General features: G+C 35.9%; 1 protein-coding gene across 1 annotated transcript in view; it reads right to left on the bottom strand.

Annotated features, from left to right (window-relative positions):
• The window catches only part of LOC149422995 (opioid-binding protein/cell adhesion molecule homolog), a 243,665-nt gene that overhangs the window by 72,765 nt on the left and 149,418 nt on the right, over positions 1-21,482 (bottom strand). The gene's annotated exons all lie outside the window — the stretch shown is intronic.

Here is a 21,482-nt window from a genome sequence, read left to right as displayed (position 1 = left end):
AAATTCAGTTATAAAGAAACACTCCGTAAGAATTTACCTACCGATATCTATAAAGTTTTAGTTATAAAAAAACACTCCATAGGAATGTACCTACCTATATCTATATAATTTCAGTTATAAAGAAACACTCCGTAGGAATGTACCTACCGATTTTTATATAATTTCATTCATAAAGAAACACTCCGTAGGAATGTACCTACCGATATCTATATAATTTTTATCGCCACATAACAGAATTGGTTAAAACACTCTTGAAAAGGTTTAAAAAAAGGCAAGTATAACTCGCAGATACGATGCTATAAATAACGCTGAGAAAATCGGGATTAACGAGGGTCTCCAGTAATTAATTATTTCGGACAGAGTTCAAATACAGTTTATCCAAGTTTTGAACTGGCGTGATGTTGAATTCATTATTCGTTGTGCGCAATAAAATAAAATATTTTCGAAGCGGGCACATACCTATTCGAACTGAGTAGGTAGGAACGTCACCGATTTTGTAAATTCTAATAATTGGTACGCATTACCTCAAGTTATTAGTAATTTATTATATTTTTTACTTGCTTTGTACACAATTTCCACCAACTTCTCAAATTTAAACATTCTCCTTCAAAAACTTTTTTTGATTTTGAAAAGTGGTCTTTCACCACGGCGATACTGGAAGTATCTACCAATATTCAACGTGCCGTGAGTATACTATGTTATGTAGAATATACTATATTATACTCGTAGAACGAACGGGAAACTGGTAAATCTACATATCTATTTGTACATGGTTGAAGATTGTCACGTAAGAACGGGTCATTTCTGCGATTCGTTCTTGAGTTCAACCGTTCGGCTGTGGAACGATTTGCCCGCTTCTGTGTTTTCTTCGTTCTAGAATGTGGATCTTTTCAAGACACCTGTTCACTATTTTCTCTCATCTAATATACCTCCACACAGCACCCCCGACGACGGTATAGGCCCTCAGGGCCTCCTGTGTGTGGAAAAAACACAAAAACTCAACTTTTTGACTTTCGTATTCTTAAATTTAATGTACCCGAGGGTACCTTTCTTGTATTGTTTATATATTACAAAATTACACTTTATCTGGACACAAAACTGTGGATAAAATTCTCTAACAACATTAAAGTGACTTGTCAGGTAAGTATGGTCCTGTATAATACAATTATCTATCTGTACATAACACCTGTAAATAGTACGTACATTTTTATGCACCACTACGCTGATCGGTGATAAATTGTATATAATATATTAACAGTTTTTTGGGTTATCGACTGATGATTGGTGGATGCAAACTGTTTGCATGTTTGCCAGTTATAAGCTGATGTTATAAGTTAGTTATAGGATAGAGCATTGGAAAAAATGTAAAGCGACATTGAGGTAATTTTTCACAAAAAACCGCGCTGTGCAAATCATCTAAATGTTAATATTTTTATTAATCTTATGTAATAAATTTATTTTTATGATAATAATCTTTCTCGAGCTATCACTTGGTCAAATCTTGTAATATTGCCGGCCTTTGTAATTCCTTCACCCCACAACACGGGTCTCCTCAAAACTCAGGTTCCCTCCCTTCCTCGAAAACCATGAATGTGATCAGTTTTTCCGCTACATATTCGATAATCTACGAGATTTTGTATTAACTGATTTATGTATTTTGTTTATAAACACAAACAATAACAAAATCTATTAACTTATATATCGATCCAGTAGCTTGAGTGAACTCTGTTAGTTTGCTGTTAACACGATTATTAGCAGCAAATGAGTTAATGAAATAGTCGCATAAATAAGCCAGGCTTATTACAAACGGCGACGATAGTTCCGCATAATTTATAGAAACCAGTGGCTTTAATGATCCATGAACAAGCCGTATGAAAGACGGCGCGGAAAACTTTTTAGTGTGTCATAATGGCGAAACATGACTTTGAACGTATCACGTATAATTTTATGTCCCGAAAGTTTTACCATTATAGCCCCGCGCTAACCATAAATTATATCCCCCTAACATGCTTACTTTAATTGGCTAACGAATAAAAATTAAGATTTAGAACAGTTACTTGCTAAATTAGACATACCATGGTTCCTCGAGATATTACACATTCAACCGTTACTCGCTAAGTTACATCTCAACGGAGATGAAGTAACGGCACGACATGTGCCTTTAACATAAATATAAAAATATAGTTAAAAAGTATAAGGTACTCGTATAAAGTATACAGCATACAATTTAAAGTATAATATATATAAAAGGTGTAAGTAAAGGTTAAATATAAACTTAAGTATAGTTAACGTTGTAAAGTGTATGGTTAAATATACTTTAACCTTACACTTTACACAACTACAGTAAGTTAAATTTCAACCGTTACTCGGTAAGTTAAATTTCAACCGTTACTCGTAAGTTACATTTCAACCGTTACTCGGTAAGTTACATTTCAACAGTCTCTCTACTCGGCACTCAGAAGGTTAAATTACTTTTTGTGGCGACCCGGCAAACTACTAACTGGTCCCGAAATTTTTAACCTTCTATTCGTTGAGATGAACGAGGTGTTTAGTTGTATTATGGTTTTTATGTGCTTACATTTAAACCTTGCTAAAATATACCAGTTTTATAAATATTTTTTAACGTATTATTAATTATTTTATCAGTTTTAAATTATGGTATGCATTAAAAACTTTTTCCCTTTTTCCCTCTCAAAACAGTATATCTTTATCCGGCCTGTTGGTGGACACGCAGTCAGTGGACAGACCTGATGAGAATGATTAAGAATGGGACTGTAGAAAGGCATTGTAAATTCGGGTCTTAGAGTCCTGGATACATGAAGGATCATGGCGTAGATGCAAATACAATCACTGCGGCTTGTTCCTCCGGACAAGCTCCATTGATATTATTTGCAAACATTGCAGTAAAAAATATCCGAGACAACGCACAAATTTTCGAGTATGTCTTATATCCGCCACTCCTTACACGACACGACAGAAGTAGTGTTCCGTTAAAATTTTCCTTGAATTCAGCTGACGTTTCATACAAATTATTAACAACCCAAATTAATTATCACAAACAAAGTAGTCTTCTCATCTCAAAATTTCAGTCCAATTATGAAGTTGAATTTACGGAATGAAACTTTGCCAAGCACCATTGACCGTTTGCATTAAAAAACTTAAAAAATTTCTGCATTTAGAAGTGCCCCAATCAAAGTTTGATAACATCGACATCCGAGTATTAAACTTTTCCGCTCGTGATATTATGAAAATTCTGACGAAATCTACTTGCAAATTTATGAAACTATTCCAACCTGAGAAGTGGGAGACCTTTTGAGGCTGGAGTGTAAACTGATGAAATTTGTTTTACTAGCGGTAAGTGCTCGGCGTTACCCAGAAATGCGACAAAACTCGGCTTAGGACGCTGCTAATATAACATTTTGAAAAATCTCATTCAATTATATACCAGTGATCTAAACATTAATGATTTTATTTTATTTTTATTTTTATAAAATACATGATAATACATTAAAACATTTATTTATAAATGATACATTAAATCACCATACTAGGCGACTGCCTGTTTCATGGTGACCAATGGAATATAGTTATGTGAGGTCTAGTGTGAACATATGAAATAAATATATAAACGTGTTGAAAATAGGAAGGATTACAGTAGAAAATTTATAACGGGAATAGAAAATGAAAAATAGGAAACAGAAAAACGAAAATAAAAAAGAAGAATAAGACATGATATTATAAAATAGAAAACCTAAAAACGAAAAAAATATATAAAAAAGAATAAAGAAGAATAATATATGATTTTTCTAGTTGTGTATGTGTGCATGCATGCATAAGCGCGTAAATACACGTATACACAAAATCCACATACACACACATATTCATATACAAAGACGCATACATATTCATAGGCATATAAGGACACAAACATAAATACAAATACATCCATACACCTAAAAATATAAACATACTTATTTATTCACACATTACAAGAATTTACAACATTATCTGAGTATGAATGAGGCCGTAAGATATTTGGGGTGGTAACTTTATTTTTCTCTGAGTCTTAGAATGCATCTTTGACTGCACAATTTTGATGCAAATCAATATAATTCTCATTATATGGGAAGTGAAGGGTGCGGCATCATGGAAGAGGGTGTCAATGTTTTACCTAGGGTCCCGAAGAGTTAAGATGAAAAAAATTGTCCTTTCGCAATAACTAATGGGAATGAAGAGTACGGAAAGACACAAACATTATGTTTACATTATATCGACTGACATTTATTGATAATTACAATAATATACCTATCCATAAAGTGCTTTTCTACATGCTGCTTTCTTAAAAAATTATTACAGTATTTTCAGGCTAAAAAAATAGTTTTTAAAAACGTATTTAGGAAAAATTTGGAATGGCTTAATTTTTGTACTAAGACAAATTTCAGCAGTAGGTATAATCTTTATCAGAAAAAATAGTAAATTGTTTGAAATATTTTCTTTAATTTATATGTGTGTGGTGGATTAAGTTAGAAGTATCATTGGATATTATTTTACGAATTTCCATTTACAAAAAGATTGTTGAAATTCAAACTAAAAACTCTTCACTACAGTTTTTTTTATTTGTGTACAGCATACGTATTCATAAATTGTGTCTATTTCACTGCAATAAGGTATGCGTTTGCAAGTAACTGCTACGTTATGAGTAAATAAAGGTAGGAAATCTAAAAAATTGTTGTACATAAAATATTGTACATAAATCCAATAATTATATTAGGAAAATGGATGCACCCTAATATTTATGCCGTGAATAAATCAGTTCTCATCTCTTGCTTCTATGAAAGATTAATTATTTTAACATCAAGGGTAGTTAGCTATGCGATGGGGGTAGTTTTACGCCACTTAAAGTACGAGGCATATCCAGAAAGTAAGTGTACTGAGGCTCTCACGACCGAATGAATTTTATTTTCGATATGTTGGCTACACTTACGTGTAGCCTGACTCTTCCTCTCCGCAACGAGACCTGTTCAAGGTCAGTACGTTGAGAAGTGTCAACGCGACAACACGTTTCGTGAAAAATGTCAATCCAATCTCCCGCCAAATGCGAAATACGCGGCGTCATCCGTTATCTCGTTTGGAAGGAAAAATCTCCGTTTGAGGTTTATAATGAGGTTAAAACTGCATATGGTGATAAAGCTATGAATTGTACGAGTGTGTACAAGTGGTATCGCGAGTTTAAAAACGGTTCTCACCTCTCCACCCTCCACCAAAAAGTTCAAAACCACAATTTCAGCCAAGAAAATCGTGGCATCCGTGTTTTGAGACTGTCAAGGCATAATTTTGATTGAATATCTGCCTCAAGTGGAGACCATCAACTCTGCAAGATACTGTGAGACCCTAAAAAAAAGCGGAAGGCGATTCATAACAAGAGGAGAGGCATGCTGACAAAGGGAGTCAGCCTGCTGCACGACAATGCCAGACCACACACGGCCAACGCCACGAAGGAACTGCTTGCTTCGTTTAAATGGGATATCCTGAACCACCCCGCGCATTCCCTCAACCTAGCACCTTCAGATTATTATTTCTTTACCTCCCTGAAGCTGTACATGGGTGGAAAAAGGTTTTCAACCGACGAGGAGGTAAAGGAGGAGGTGGAGAAGTGGACGAAGGGGTTGGCGGGAAACTTCTTCGAGGAAGGCATCAAAAATTGATACCCCGCTTCACCACCTGCATTGAGAGGAATGGCGACTATGTCTAAAAATAGCTTACATAATGTACTACGGTAATCATGTAATTTTTTGTTTCAATAAAAAGATTTGTAACCTACAAAAATTCAGTACACTTACTTTCTGGATACGCCTCGTATATTACATATTATAAGATGTAAGGTAGTTACTCTACTCAATAACTTTGTGGTAGAAGATAATAATGTAAAAACAAACCTCTGCTACTTTGATTAATATTAAAGTGATCCTCACAAAGAGACAGTCAAAGATGACGACCTCAGTAGAACGAAAACTTGTTGACTTTGAAGATAAGGGTGGTGTATTCAAATAACTGGGAAAAATTCATAGTATAAATTAAATTTACTCTATCAATATTTGCTCTCATTCCAGAGTGAAGATGTTTTAAATATCGCCTTGGTGAAATATTCTTGAAAATCTGAACATAGCTTAAAACGGTTTCGATTTTGTTTAGATAGATAGGCACTTCTAAACCACCTCCTTCCTCACTTACTTTAGTCTTATAATTTTACCCAAAAATACTACGAATACCATAGTCCCAATCAGTGCAGTCAGTTGGAGCTATTGTGCGATCACTAAAAGAAAGCTTTAGTTTTTTTATGTTCTTTAACAACGAAAGTACTTAAAACCGTGTACATATATTATTATGCAGGAAAATGTTTATGTAGATTACAGGTGCGTACAAAACTTATGTCTTGAAGGTGGTTTTGTATCCAGCATCGTAATAAAGTAGTTTTAAAAATAAATTAATTTACCGTCATGAAGTCACATTTCAATTTATTATATCAGCCTTAAGATGACATAATACCCTAAAATAACGTTGGACTCTTTACAATAATATTCGGCGAGTGGCCTGACGCATTGGACAGACCTACGGTAGAATTTTCCCTAGCAAGCCTAAAAAATAAATCTTTCCACGGAATATATTGTAACTAATTCTGATAGACGTATTACTAAAATTTCTGGAAGTTACTAATTCAACATCATTCTTAAAACCATTTTACGAAAAATATTTGAATTTAAAGGTACTGTTTTTATTAATCTTAAATATAACTAACTTATCCCGTGGGATCCATCTGAAAAAATTAAATTTACGAAGTGGTCGGAATTTCAAAATGTGACAAGGAATGTTCGCATCTGAAACCTCGAGTTTCAACTAATGATAAAAGTAGTATCTACGAAATTTTTGACGAATAATTCTTAATGAAGCTATCGAATATACCATTCATCAAAACTATATCATCAAGAAGGTCAAATAATTTTTTTTTTCCGTACTGAAGGTTGCATCTGAAATCACTCTGCTTCAACCAACAATAAAATTTACCCAACATAGTTCCTAGTTTGTACGAGAATATTTTAAGTGACTTTATGTTATATAATACGTTTAAAGATGGGGTGGTTGGAGCGGCGTGCTTGGTCCACTTGGATGCTGACTAGGCTTTTCATAAGCACTCATCTCATTAGCATTTTAAAACTTTGACTCCGGTACTTATAAAATGCATTCCGGCTCATAAATCTCCTCTAATCTCGGCTTCAAAGCGACTGGAAAATTTTCAGATAGTTTCAGCTTAGAGAATCAACCGCGATACTTTAAGCGGTTTTGGGTTGGGTTAGATCGACTATTTAATTATATTCTGGGAATAGGAACTTTGTGAAAAAAATTACATGATTTTTTTAAAAGTCATCTTAAGAGATGCTGTAGAAAGTGTGGAAGGTATTTTTAAACATAGGAAAGATAAAGTTCTAGGATTTATGTATTGGTGCATAACCGTTTCGTGGAGAACATGAATAAATAAATATCCGCCTCCCAACTTGAATTAAAGCTATTTATGTAAGACTCAGAATACATTTACTGCTTTATGCAGTTGAAATAGAAAGCATCAACAGCACAAACAGGTATTAGGTATACCAAACATTGAAATTTTAATATGACATACTTACTAAGAAAATATATTTCATTTTATTTTTACGGTATCATCTTCTAGAAGAGCTTCACGATATTTATGTTTTTATATTTTCATAAAAATTTATGACAGCAAAAATATAAACCGCTCATCTGCCTTGGGCATTTCTGTGTCGAGATGAGCAGTTTTACAATGTACAGTCAAATTTATTTATTTATTAATCGTAAACGCCCTGACGGGCTTTAACATGGTTTTATATTTACGGAAGATGTACGGGACGTGTTTGCCTATACAAGAAAAGACTGTAAATAATAAGCACCGGCACACGTTAGTCCTCAACCTGGGTAATGATTTAAGTAAAACACCGTGAGGTGTTCTATCCAAGCCATCATAAAAGAAAGACTATTCAAATCAAAATTCAAATTTTAATTAGATGTATTGTACTGGTATACAAAACGTACAAAGGGGTGTAGCTTATAGGTACTTCCTATTTCTTACAGCCAACCCAATTCACATGAAATAGTTTTATATATTTCAATACAACTGGGTTTTAATACACAGATAGAAACTGAGACTTTCAGCGATAATTTTAGATTGGAGCACATTGTGCATTGATACAGCAAATGGCGTAGGCAACTGTTGCAGCAGTGGCCAGTTTAATTGGTAGCCAGCAGAAATTGGCCAGCCTTTAGGTTGTCAGCATCTGTGCCTAATTCAGTTGGTAGCCAGGAAGAATTGGCCAGCCTCTAGGTTGTCAGCATCAATGGCTAATTCAGTTGGTAGCCAGGAAGAATTGGCCAGCCTCTAGGTTGTCAGCATCAATGGCTAATTCAGTTGGTAGCCAAGAAGAATCGGCCGGCCTCTAGGTTGTCAGCATCAATGGCTAATTCAGTCGGTAGCCAGGAAGAATTGGCTAGCCTCTAGGTTTTCAGAATCAATGGCTAATTCAGTCAGTAGCCAGGAAGAATTGGCCGACTTCTAGGTTGTCAGCATCAATGGCTAATTCAGTCGGTAGCCAGGAAGAATTGGCCAGCCTCTAGGTGATCAGCGGCACTGGCTTATTCAGTCGGTAGCCAGCAGGTATTCGTCAGCCTTTAGGTTGTCAGCATCTGTTGCTGGTTCAGTCGCAGGAATTCAGCGACGGCATGGTCATTTGATTATAAGGGCCGGCACACGGAGACGCCCCATTATTGTAATGATGACAGATGCGTCTGGCTCAGCTGATACAGTGCCGGCATTAAACAGCTCGTTGCACATAGTTGTAATCTTTAAAATGATTGTGCCGTGATGGAGGAACAGAAGCGAATAAAGATTTCAGTTGACAGCAAGAACAGATCGCGTTGTTACCGGCGTTGTCTCTACTACTAGTTTTGAAACTTGAATCCGCCAATATTTTGTTTTAATCGGCTATTTATAATCTCCTACAAGCGTATGTGTGACGTCAGCTTTGCAAAAACATGTTTTCGTTTTCAAAAGGCAGGTATTGTGGTGCGAATAATATTTCGCTCAGCAACTGGCTTTTTCAATATTTTAATTTCGTTTTAGAAAATAGGGTTATCGAACTGTTTCATGTTCGATCCAGTCTTTTTGCGCCTGGTAACAGATTGATGCATTTTTCAACAGGTAAATATTATGATTTGGAAAAAGGGGTCATCAAACTTGCAGGTGTGCAACTTTAGCCGCAATCGATATTAAATGCAATAAAATAATTTTTCATATTCGATTCACGAGAGTTTTTGTCGTTTAGCTAATAAAAAATAATATATATATATTTTACATGATTGATATCAATTTTAATTTAGATATACAAGAAAAAAAATCAGAAACAGATTTTTAAATTGCAGACGGTGTAAAAATAAAATTATCAGTTGATAATAAAAATAATAATGAAAAAATATCCCAGCAAAAATATTACAAATAAACAACACTGCAGTTATTGAAGCTACAAAAATGTTATACTGTAAACCAAATAATTATTACAAAATACGCGTGGTTCTATCAGCCACAATCATAGTATGATCACAATGACAATGACGAGACGGATAGCAAGTTATCTTTTGCAGAATGATAATGAAAGCGTTTATTAAATGTTTCCGGCTAATTTTATTACATTTACGTCTGATTATTACAAGTAGTTTGCTTTAATGCTCTATACCTCACCGAAGGTTTTTAAGGAAATCAATCAATAAGCCATTAAAATTTAACAAAGCATTGCAATTTTATTTCTTATAATATATCAAATTATATTTAATGCTGAGGTTTTTTTTTTTTTTTTTTTAACATTATTTCTGGCTTTCACCCTTCAAGGGTGTTCTTGGCCATCATTTAAAATTATTGAGAAATGAAAGGTGAATTTAAATATTAATTTTATTTAAATGGGCAAATTTCAAAATTATAATGAAAATTGGAGTCGAGTTCAGACTTAGAAGAGATGAGATGTTGAATGGAGGGGAGGCAATTTTAGATAAGGCTTGATAGAAGAGAGGATATTTGTTTAGAGAGGGACAACCAAAAAATATGTGATCTAAAGTTCCCACTTCTAGACCACAGAATGTACAATCTGGGGAGTCAAGGACGTGAATTTTAAAAAGATGGGAAGGAACGGAACAATGTCCGATCCTCATTCGAATGAGTGAAGAAATTTCTTTTTTGGAAAAATGAGGGAATTGCTGAAACCACGGTTTTGATGGAATAGTTCTTTGTATTGAGGCATAGCAGGCTCCCTTGGATTGACTAGCAATGTGCCAATACTCTGCCCAAACATTGCGGGATCTATCTTTGATGATGGAAAAAATGTCAGATAGGGGAATGTGGTTTACGAGGGTAACAACAGGGTTGGACGCTCCTTGTTTTGCCAAGGCATCCGCAATATCATTACCCATGATACCAACATGTCCAGGAATCCAAATCAGAGTTACAGTTTTACCAGAGCTTTGAATGGAGGCTATCATCTCTCGAATAAGGCATACAAAGTGATCATCAGGATGAAGAAGAGGACTGGATTTAAGTTTTTGGAGGGAACTGAGAGAGTCAGAGAGAACGAGGGAATGTTCGAAATTATTTTTGATTATATATTTGAGAGATTCTATTATTGCAATGCACTCGGCTGAAAATATTGAAAATTGATTTGAAATTGAATGAAATATTCTGTCATTAGAATTATTGTGGTAAACGTTAATACCTATACCACAGTTAGGAGAGTCGGGAGATTTGGATCCATCAGTAAATAAAAGAGAAAAGTTGGGCCATTTAGATGATATAATGTCATTGAAAATATTATTGACAGTTCGGGCCGGGAGATTGGAATGACTTTTAAGGATTCCGATCCCTTCAAATATTGTTGGGGATAGGGTGACGTGACTATATTTTAATTTGTATAAGGGAAGTAGATCATTTTGGATGATGTGAAGCTCTGAGAGAGACTTAAAATTTTTACAGATGTCAGGAAGAGGTTTAGTTGAAGCTCTGATTGTAGATGAATGGGTTGAGTCAATGAACAACGAGACGCTGGGGATAACCTGATGACATTTAGAATTTAAACATTTAAGAACAAATTTGTCAGCAAATAGTTGACGCCTTAAATAAAGAGGAGGATCAGAACATTCTACTTGAAGGGAGTTGATGGGTGACGATTGCATCGCTCCAGTTATAATTCGCAAAGATTTAGATTGAATTTTGTCTAATTTATCAAGTACATTTTTTGAGGCAGTACTAAAAAGTGGGCAGGCATAATCGAGATGGCTTCGAATAAGTGCGTTGTAAAGCAACTTAATGCAAGTAGGGTGAGCTCCCCACCAAACGCCAGATAAGGATCTGATGATATTTAAATTTTTTTCGCATTTAGTAACTAAATTATTAATATGGGAAGACCATTGAAGTTTCCTATCAAATGTTACTCCCAAAAATTTTACTTCAGAAGCGTTGGGGATTGGAGAATTTTTAAATAAAATTTGAACGGGGGGGTTTTTATGGCGGTTTGAGAAGGTGACACACTGAGTCTTTTGGATTGAAAGTTCAAAACCATTTAAGGTGAGCCATGTGCAAAGGGCATTCGTGGCTTCGTTAAGATATTTGACGGCGAGAGGGATGATTTTGGATGATAAGAAGAAAGCTATGTCATCTGCGAATTCAATAACTTTTACTTGTGGGGGAATAGTGACATGCATATCATATGTGTATATATTATACAGTAAGGGGGACAATACATCGCCTTGTGGTAAACCCTTCCTAACAGACCTACTTTGAGGAGAAATATCTGGAAGTTCAATGAAAATTTTTCTATCTAGAAATAGATTAATAATAGATTGGACAAACATGGGGGGAAGGCCAAGGCCTAGAAGTTTTTTTTTCAGTATTGGGATGGAAACATTGTCAAAGGCGCCTTCTATATCTATAAAGACGGCAAGACAAACTTCCTGTTTAGAAATTGATAAATTAATATCAGTGCTGATGATGGCAAGGTTATCTTGAGTGGATTTTTTTTCCTAAATCCAAATTGAGATGGAGAGAGAAGCTGTTTACTCTCGACAAAAAATTCTAATCGGTTTTTAATTAATTTTTCATAAAGTTTACTGAGGGTGGATGAAAGAGCGATCGGCCTGTAGTTGGATCCAGAATTTGGTGATTTATTTGTTTTTAAAATAGGGATGATTATTTGACAACTCCAGTCATCAGGCATTATACCAGTCTGGAAGATTTTATTTAAGATGCTTAAGAAGTGGTTTAGAACATTATCATTACTATTTTTGATTTTGCTGTAAGGTATACCATCTCTGCCTGGAGATGAGTCCTTGACTGTTGATAAACAATTTTTTTAGCTCAATTAAGGTGAACGGAGAGTCTAATTTAAGATAGTGAGAAGGGGTTTAGAATATTATCATTACTATTTTTGATTATGCAATAAGGTATACCATCTCTATCAGACCTGGAGATGAGTCATTGACTGCTAATAAATATTTTTTAGCTCAATTAGAGAGAGTGGAAAATCTAGCCAATGATTAGACATAGGAGTATTATAGATGGGCGTTATTTCATCTAAGTTAGGTACAGAAGGGGGGGCAATTTTGTCCAAGAATTCATCTATCCATTTAGAATGAGACGCTCGAGGAGATGGTGAACTGAAGGAGGATCGAAATCTTCGGATCATAGACCAAACTTCCGAAATTGGAGTGTTCGGAGATACTGAACTGCAGAAGTTGTACCACCCAGATCTTTTTTTTGACCTCAATACCCTTTTGGCATTGGATTCAGCGTTTTTGTATATAAGATAGTTCTCCATAGTCATATTGTAACGATAGGAAAGAGATTTAGCTTTCCGAATTCTTACTACTTTGGAACATTCCTCATCCCACCAGGGAGTTGGAGGGAGTTTTTTTAAAAGAGATTTAGTTTTAGGGGGAGGATTTGAATCATTTATTGCAGTTATGAGCATTGATTTGAAGTTATTATAGTCATCTTGACGGAAAATATATTGGTGTCGGGTAAATTTAGTAGGAACTTGTCCATATGAGAGTTAAATTCATCCCATTTGGTGTGTTTCGTTTTAATCTTTGTCGAAATATGAGACTTGTCCGATTGGAAAGAAGTTTGATAAGTAATGGTGATCGGGAAATGATCACTGGAGCAAGGGTCGGGGGACACCACCCAAGAGGAGAGAGAACCCAGACTAGTAGAACATATCGAGAGATCCACTGCACTGGGGTTTGTGCTGGGGCGAGAGATCCTAGTATGAGATCCGTCATTCAAAAGGAAAAGGTTGGATTGATCTAGGAAATCCATCACGCTTCGACCATCTCGGTCGGAGAAAGCAGAACCCCAGACGGGGGAATGGGCAATAAAATCGCCTAATATAAAGAAAGGAGGGCTTAGTTGACTTACAATTTGCAACCAAATTTGTTTATTGAAGTGGGCTGTTGGGGGAAGATAGACTGAAATAAAGGATGTGTCCTTTATTTTAGCTGCAACCATTTGGAAGTCAGCATTGGGGGGTTTGATATTATTTATTGGGGAAAATGATATGGATTTCTTAATAAAAAGGGCAGCACCGCCGCCCGAACCTTCCGGGCGGTCGTTGCGGAGACAGGAATACCCTCCCACATTAAAGTGGGTGGATAGAGTAAACCAAGTCTCCGAGATAGCAGCCAAAGAAATAAAGTTGGATTTTAATAGGTAAAGGAGATCAGATTTGTTAGAAATAGCACTTCGGCTATTCCACTGAAGTATTTTGAAATCTTGAAGAGTCATTTTGAATAAATGATTTTAATGTGGAAATAATAGTAGCAGCGTTGGACGGTAGATTAGTTTGAGAAGAAATAAGGTCAATTAGAAGCATAATGAGAGTTTGGATAAATGAAGAATTGTCTTGGGAGAGTTTTTCAGAAAGTTTTAGAGAGTTCATTGAGGACGGATTATAATTATTTGCACACCCATTTGTGGCATTTGAAAGAGGTGAACCATTGGGATTTAAGAGCAGTGAGTTGTGTTGTTACTGATCGTATCCAGGAGCCGGTTTAGAGATATCGTTTTTGTATGTGAATTTAGTTGAACGAGAAGAAGTTGTTGTAGAAGAGGGAAGAGGGTTGGATGAGGAGTTGCTGGATAAAGCCTCAGCAAATGATTTTTTGACAGGCGGGAATAGTTTAGAAGCCTGCAGAAAAGACAAGTTCTGAGAGGCCATAGAAATTTTTATATTTTTTTGGCGAGATTGTTCTGGGCAAGAAGTGTTGATAGCTGTATGTGAGCCTGAGCAGTTAAAACATTTGGGTGAGGAGGAAGAAGGACATTGGTCAGCTGCGTGGTTTTCTCCACATTTAAAACATCTGGGTTGAGATTTGCATGCAGCTTTGGTATGACCAAAACGGCAGCAATTGAAACATTGAGTGGTGGGATAAGTATACATTTCAACTGGTAATGAGTTGAAGAATAAATATATATGGGAGGGAAGAGATTGACCTTCAAAGGTGATAACTACAGATTGGGAGGGCTTCCAGGAAATTATACCCTCAGAGGAGTCCTTGTAATTTAGCCTCCTGGCTTTTATGGGATTGCCAATGTGTTGGGGGGTTGAAAGTGAAGACAGAATTTCTTCGATGGACAGATCGGTCGAGATACCTCTGACCAGGCCCATGCGAGTGACATTGAAAGTAGGGATAAATGCCTTGAACTTTGAATTAGATGAAATGAAGATATTTTTGATGAAACTGTTGGCAGCTGACCCTGAGAGGAATTCGACGGAGATTCGGAAGCGACCCTCGGCTTTTACACCTCCAGGCTTGATTGAAAGGTTCTTGCTATTTGATAGGAATTTGCCAAATTCAAGAGGGTGGATGGTTTTTCCTTGCTCAGTTTTTTGGGCGTATACTATGAATGGGCCACGGGAATGAGGAGAATAAAAGTTTGTTGGAGGAAGTTGAGAAAGTGCTGGTGGGGATTGTGAAGTCGAAGGAGAGTCAAGTTTTATTGGGGAAGAAGGAGTAAATTTCCTTTTTTTGGTAGAAGTCAAAATGACAGAATCACTGTCAGAAATTTCTCCATTTTCCCCGTCTGGGGGGTCTGGAGAGGGATCTGGGGGCTTTGTAGGAGGTCCAGGAGGGAAATCTTCCTCCATTATTCACAACAGTAAACAACTACAATAATAGTATGGAAAATGACAGAAGTAAAAAAAGGTTATAAATATCTGGAAATCAGCAGCGAAAAGTGACTCCTGGAAGATCAGGAGGGAGAAGAAACCTCAAGGCACAACACACTACACTTTTTTTTTGCCAGAAAACAAAAAAGAATGGTAAAAAAATAATTTTAGATAGAGCAAAACAAAACAACTGATGACAGCCAAATGTTATTGTTGCAATCTCAATGCTGAGGTTATAGCGAAAGATTTTGTGGAAGTAAATTCACTTTCATTTCTGAGAAAGATCTATGATTTTAATGTACGCGTATACATATACTCCTATATACATTTTAACCAATAATAACTACCTATAATTATCTACTTCACCTTATTGAACTGTAATGACAAGACTTAAATTATTGTAGTTGAAAATAAATGTTTTTTTTTTTTAATATCGTTTTTAACTGGCAGAGTGAAAGTTATTAATAAAGTGATATCTTCCTTTGGTATGATTAAGTGCCTGAAACCGTTAGGTAATTTATTTTATAATTATATCCTTTTGTGGGTGTGAAGGCCGCCATCTATGTAATCCGGGACTTAATAACGGACTGGCCTCTAAACTTGTGTAATTAAATTGAACATCTACGTTTGTTACTAAGAAATCGTACCTACAAATGGTTTATGTAAGAATGAACCATTTGTAATTCTAATGAAGTACCTAAATTAGAGGACCCTTTGGGATTCAAATTATACCTTGGATGTAAATTAATAAAAATGAAAAATGCTCACAGTGCATATAAAGTAATCGTTTTCTGGGATTAATAAAAAAATATATATTTGAAGAGTATTGGACTATTTCGTAGTTATCAGAGAATTTTGAAAAAAAATTAAACCCGTAAAAAAGTAGTTTTTTTAACCTTTAAAGCAACGTTAAAGAGTGATATAGAGTCATTAAAAGTGCTGAAACAAAAACTTGGTTAAATAGTTACATTTTTAAATTTAAATTAACCTAGTTTTTGTTTCATTAATTTTCATAACTTTATATCACTTTTTGTAGGTGTGTTGAACTGTCATTTTGATGAGATACCCGGTCACCATCCCATCGTTATGCACATCAACTACCATGATAACATCGTCTGCAACAACTGTGCTACTCTATTCGACTCAATCGACTTAAATCGACTTCCTCAATAAAGCCGCTGCTAGGATACTACACTTCTTTCTTTTGTCTCCTTACCAGATCCCAAAGATATAAGTAATATTTTCTACAAATAAAAAAAGCATTTCTGATGAAATTCTTTTGTTGCATGTTTGTTTTTTGACAACACCTTTGTTAACACGTTTGTTAACACCTACTCGATTGAGAAATTTTCACTTTTAGAGAAGGCATACTATCATGAGTTGTCAAAACCTTTAAGATATGATTTTTTTTACTTAAATCATGTTTGATGACAATTTGGATTCGCTTCGAGGAATTAATCTTATAAATAATATTATTTATTAATCGATTGTCACAATCAGAGGCAGAGTGTGGACACGAGTAGGAAACCTATATAACTTAGTACAACTGTGGTAACTTAAATCCCGATTGATTAAGGTAAATATTATTTCTCACCAATATTCCGCGTAGTAGACTTATCCGACCAAAAAGTTTGGGAACAGATTACAGAAGTTCAACTTGCATTAATCGCTTACGAAGGTTGAAGCTCTCGAATAGTAATAATTGGAGGTTATCATACAAAACATATTCATTGAAAATAATATACATTATTACATATTAGTGAGTATTTAAAACACAAATATACATTTTTTGTTTTGGAAATTGGTTTAACTGTTCCAACGGTCTGAATATATCCAGCGATTTCGAAATTTGATTCCGTTTCAATGGATTTTATGAATATTATTGAATATTGTCATTGTAATGGATATTTGTGAATGTTATTGAATCATTGAAATTGGGAATATTGTTGTGGAGAATGTAGGATCAAATATATTTTCCGTGGTACAAGTGGTTCAAAACAAACATTTTTTGTTGGTATTTTTATTTTGCGTTGAAAATAATTGGAAAGTCGTCTTTTAAAGTTTTTTCCAAATAAATTAGAGAAATGGTAGTGGAAGATTATAAACTATCTGGCGATTGAAATTTTTATCTTCTAATTAGATACAGCCCATTATTTTTAACATATTTTATGTAAGTACATATCAGTACCTTTCATATGACTGCCAGACAAGCATTTTACCCACCCGACTATCGACCACCTAAATCCAAACATTTCTACTTTTTATCAGATTATCTTTTTGACGGAATTTGTTTTTAATAAGTGGCTGGAAACTAAATCAAATATTCTAAACAACCCTTAACTGTAACTGAAACAATCCCAATGAAGACAAAAAAACATTTTATCACAGCCAAATCATTTGACATAGTATTCTAAAATACCTATTATATTTTTCGTCTGATGGATAACAGACACGATATGCGGCCGTTTTAATAAATACGATAATGTTGATCATGATTCCCGTAACTAACTGATTCAAATTAGCCTCTATATTCATTCGGCGCTTATTAAAGTATCCAAATTTGTAATCTGATTACGTTGCTCTTTTGATATTCAAATTTTACAATTCACTTCAATTAATTCAAATAACGCACCTGTACAAATATAATATTCATTTTTAAATTACGCGATGGTCAGCAATGTTTGTTAAACGTATTAAAAACGTTGACAATTTAACTGTTGAGGATTTGTATTATGACAACTTCTAAATCATTCTATCTTTCACAGTTTATTTAGTTCACCTATTGATATTTAGAAATTAGGCACGTTTGATAATGCAATTATCTGTCCAACGATTCATAGAGTTTTGCTCCCAACCTGCAAAGGTCAGTCTGCACTTGTCCGTGAAGTGTTGTGTTCGTCTGCCAAAATGCTCTGTACCAGATGTTTGGCCTTTTTCACTACCGTCTGTCTATCCTTGTTCTATACAGTGCCTTAACAGACGCACGAGACTTGTCTGACTGACGATGTATATTTTTTGTTATAAATAACCTCAGGAATCACAGGTTAAAGAAAGTCAGACACGTCTCTTAACACCTTGTACACATACAGTGGTTGTGCGGAAATCTTTCGTACGCAATTGTGCGGGGGGTTGCGGTAATGCGGATGCGATATAGACTAAGACAAATAAAAACGAATTGAATTGCCTTAGTGTTTTGCAAGAGGAAAATGAGTAGGAAAGGCCAAAAGACTTACCCTGGTCTCGTTCTCCTTAAGCCGCTGGTTCTGTTCTCTTATCAGTTTGCATACAATTAACATTAACACTTAACACAAAACAAAAAACACAGTGAAATTCACTGCGGCGGGTAAAAATGTTTCACTGGACGATTGTGCTCCAAATAATCACAGCCGAGTTCAACATATGCGGGTTTCAATATGACACGAAATGTTCGCGGGTAAGATGCAACGATAACAACTGAACAATACTCCTTGTCTCTGGGCCCGGATCAAGGAAAGGGGACAAGGGGCAAAGGGGGGAGAAGGGTACACATTTAAGGCTATTCAATTTTAAACTTCACGCGCAACTATCCCCCCCGCCTTGAAAGGGTGCGAAATCACCCCTTTTAAAACCGCATTGTCATGGCATTTATCATATAAACAAATTAACATAACCTACAGTTATCCTAAATTTCCTAACCTACATTGACTAAACCTAATGCTACTAGACTACTATTGAGTTGGCAAAGGGTATAGCCGTATTACTGGGCGAATGTAAGATCCCAGCACTGTTCTGACACGAGCAACACGAATTACTCCATCTTTTGCGGGGAAAACTTCATCAATAATAGCTAACGGCCAATGTAATGGTGGGGCGTTTTCAGTTCCCACTATTACTACTAAGCCGACCTTTACTGGATTAGTAGGAGTATTCCATTTTGGACGTACTTGCAAAGTATGCAAGTAATCTAATCTCCATCGCTTCCAGAATGATTGAATTAATTTATCGAGTAAATCATGACGCGATAGAAGGTTCAAATTATCCTTCTCGATTTCCATGGCGGGCAAGTGTTTTAAGGGAGTTGTCGTCAAGAAGTGAGCTGGCGTTAACGCAAGGGGCTCGGAGGGGTCTGAAGAGAGCGTTCTACACAATGGCCTCGTATTCAGAATGGTTTCTACTTGTGCAAGTACTGTAGTTGCCTCTTCAAACGATAGAATCTGATCTCCTATTACCCGAAAAAGATGAGTCTTCATACTTTTAATATTGGATTCCCAATTTCCTCCAAAGTGGGGTGCTATTGGCGCATTCAAATGCCAGCTTATTCTATTATTGGCCAAAATACTTGCGAATTCTTCACCAAAATGTGAAGATGACGAAAATGCGTGCAATTCATTCAATTTTCTCTTGGCTCCTACAAAGTTAGTTCCGTTGTCTGAGTATAAATTTGACACAGGACCACGCCTAGAAAGAAATCGTTTGAATGCGTTCAGAAAACATTCGGTGCTCAAACTTGATGCCAATTCAAGGTGTATAGCTCTTGTTGTCAAACACACAAATAAACAAATATACGCCTTTTGAGAACGAATTCCACGTCCGCGTGATACAGTTACCCTTAAAGGCCCGGCAAAGTCTATACCCACATGCGTAAATGGTTTTATAGACTGAATGACACGACAATCTCTATGATCCGCCATTAAAGGTGCAATTGTTTTAGGGCGTAGCCGAAAACACGAATTGCATTTATGTACTCGATTTCGAATTAAACTACGGGCTGACAGTATCCAATATTTTTGCCTCAAAATAGACATTAATAATGCGGGACCCGAGTGACAATGAATTTTATGATAATGATCAACCAACAAATTTAAAACGTGATCCTTTCGCGGGAGAACTATGGGGTGCTTTTGATCATAATTTAAATCCGAATTAACTAAACGACCTCCCAACCTTATGATTCCGTCATTCAAGAACGGTCTCAAACGTTGAAATACGGGTTTACACGTCTTTCCTTGTTGTAGATTTATCAATTCCCCGGGAAAGTACGCTCGTTGTATTTCGCGCAATATTTTAAGCTCAACGAACTCTAAATCTGACCCACGTATATATTTTCGATATGGCAACACCTTAAGAAAACGAAATACGTAAACCAAACATCGTAATAATTTATTCCACGAGGAAAAGCGCTTTGACAGGGTTAGAATATCATATTCTTCTAAACCAGAAGTCATTACTAACGAAATAGACTTCTGTTCGGGTGGTTCTGTGACCATGTTGACATCAAATGTGGTAATGGGCCACCGTTCAGGCCTAAATTTCATCCACGGTGGGCCATGAAACCATAGCGGGTGATCTAAAATCTGATTGGGGGTAAGCCCTCGTGACAGACAATCAGCGGGATTATCTGTGCCTGCGATATGATTAAAACAGGTAGCTGATAATTCAGATTGAATTTTAGCAACTCTATTAGCCACGAATGTCCCCCGACGGTGCGGAGAAGACTGAATCCAACAAAGTGCTACAGTGGAATCAGTAAATGCGTATATATTTTCAATTTTCAAGCGTTTTTCTAAGGTTTCTATTACGTTATGCATTAATTTTGCAAGTATTAATGCAGCGCAAAGTTCTAATCGTGCGAGAGAAACAATTTTCACAGGAGAAACCTTCGATTTTGCACAAGCAACATGTACTGAAATTGCTTCATGATTTTGGACATGGAAATACACTATACCTCCATATGCCTTTTCGCTGGCATCTGCGAAACCAACAATGGTTACGATGCTACTGGACGTGATGCCAGTATGACGCGGAATTTGTATTCTATTCAGTGAGGAAAGTTCCTCACAGAATTGCGTCCATATCCTTACAATATCGTCGGGAGGCTCATCATCCCAATCGCATTTGTGTAGCCACAATTGTTTAATTAAAAGCTTGGCATATAAAACGACAGGCGCGATGAAGCCCATAATATCCCATATTTTTGCGACACAAGACAATATATTTCGTTTTGTACAACCTGTTTTAGGTGTAGAAGTGACGAACGAGAATAAATCGGAATTTGGTGACCAGTATAAGCCCAATATTTTATGCATGCTTACTTCATCAAATTCCTTTATCGCTGATAAGCGATGCGAATCTGGAATAGATTCCAGAACATCTTGCGAATTGCTGGTCCACTTGACAAGGTTAAATTGGCCAGTCTTCAATAATGCGATTAACTGAGAGGACGTTTCCTTTGCA

This window comes from Hesperophylax consimilis, chromosome 6 (genome assembly GCF_061612785.1).
Source record: "Hesperophylax consimilis isolate HC1 chromosome 6, BYU_Hcon_1.0, whole genome shotgun sequence".
NCBI classification, from domain to species: domain Eukaryota; kingdom Metazoa; phylum Arthropoda; class Insecta; order Trichoptera; family Limnephilidae; genus Hesperophylax; species Hesperophylax consimilis.
This window is presented reverse-complemented; position numbering and strand designations above follow the sequence as displayed.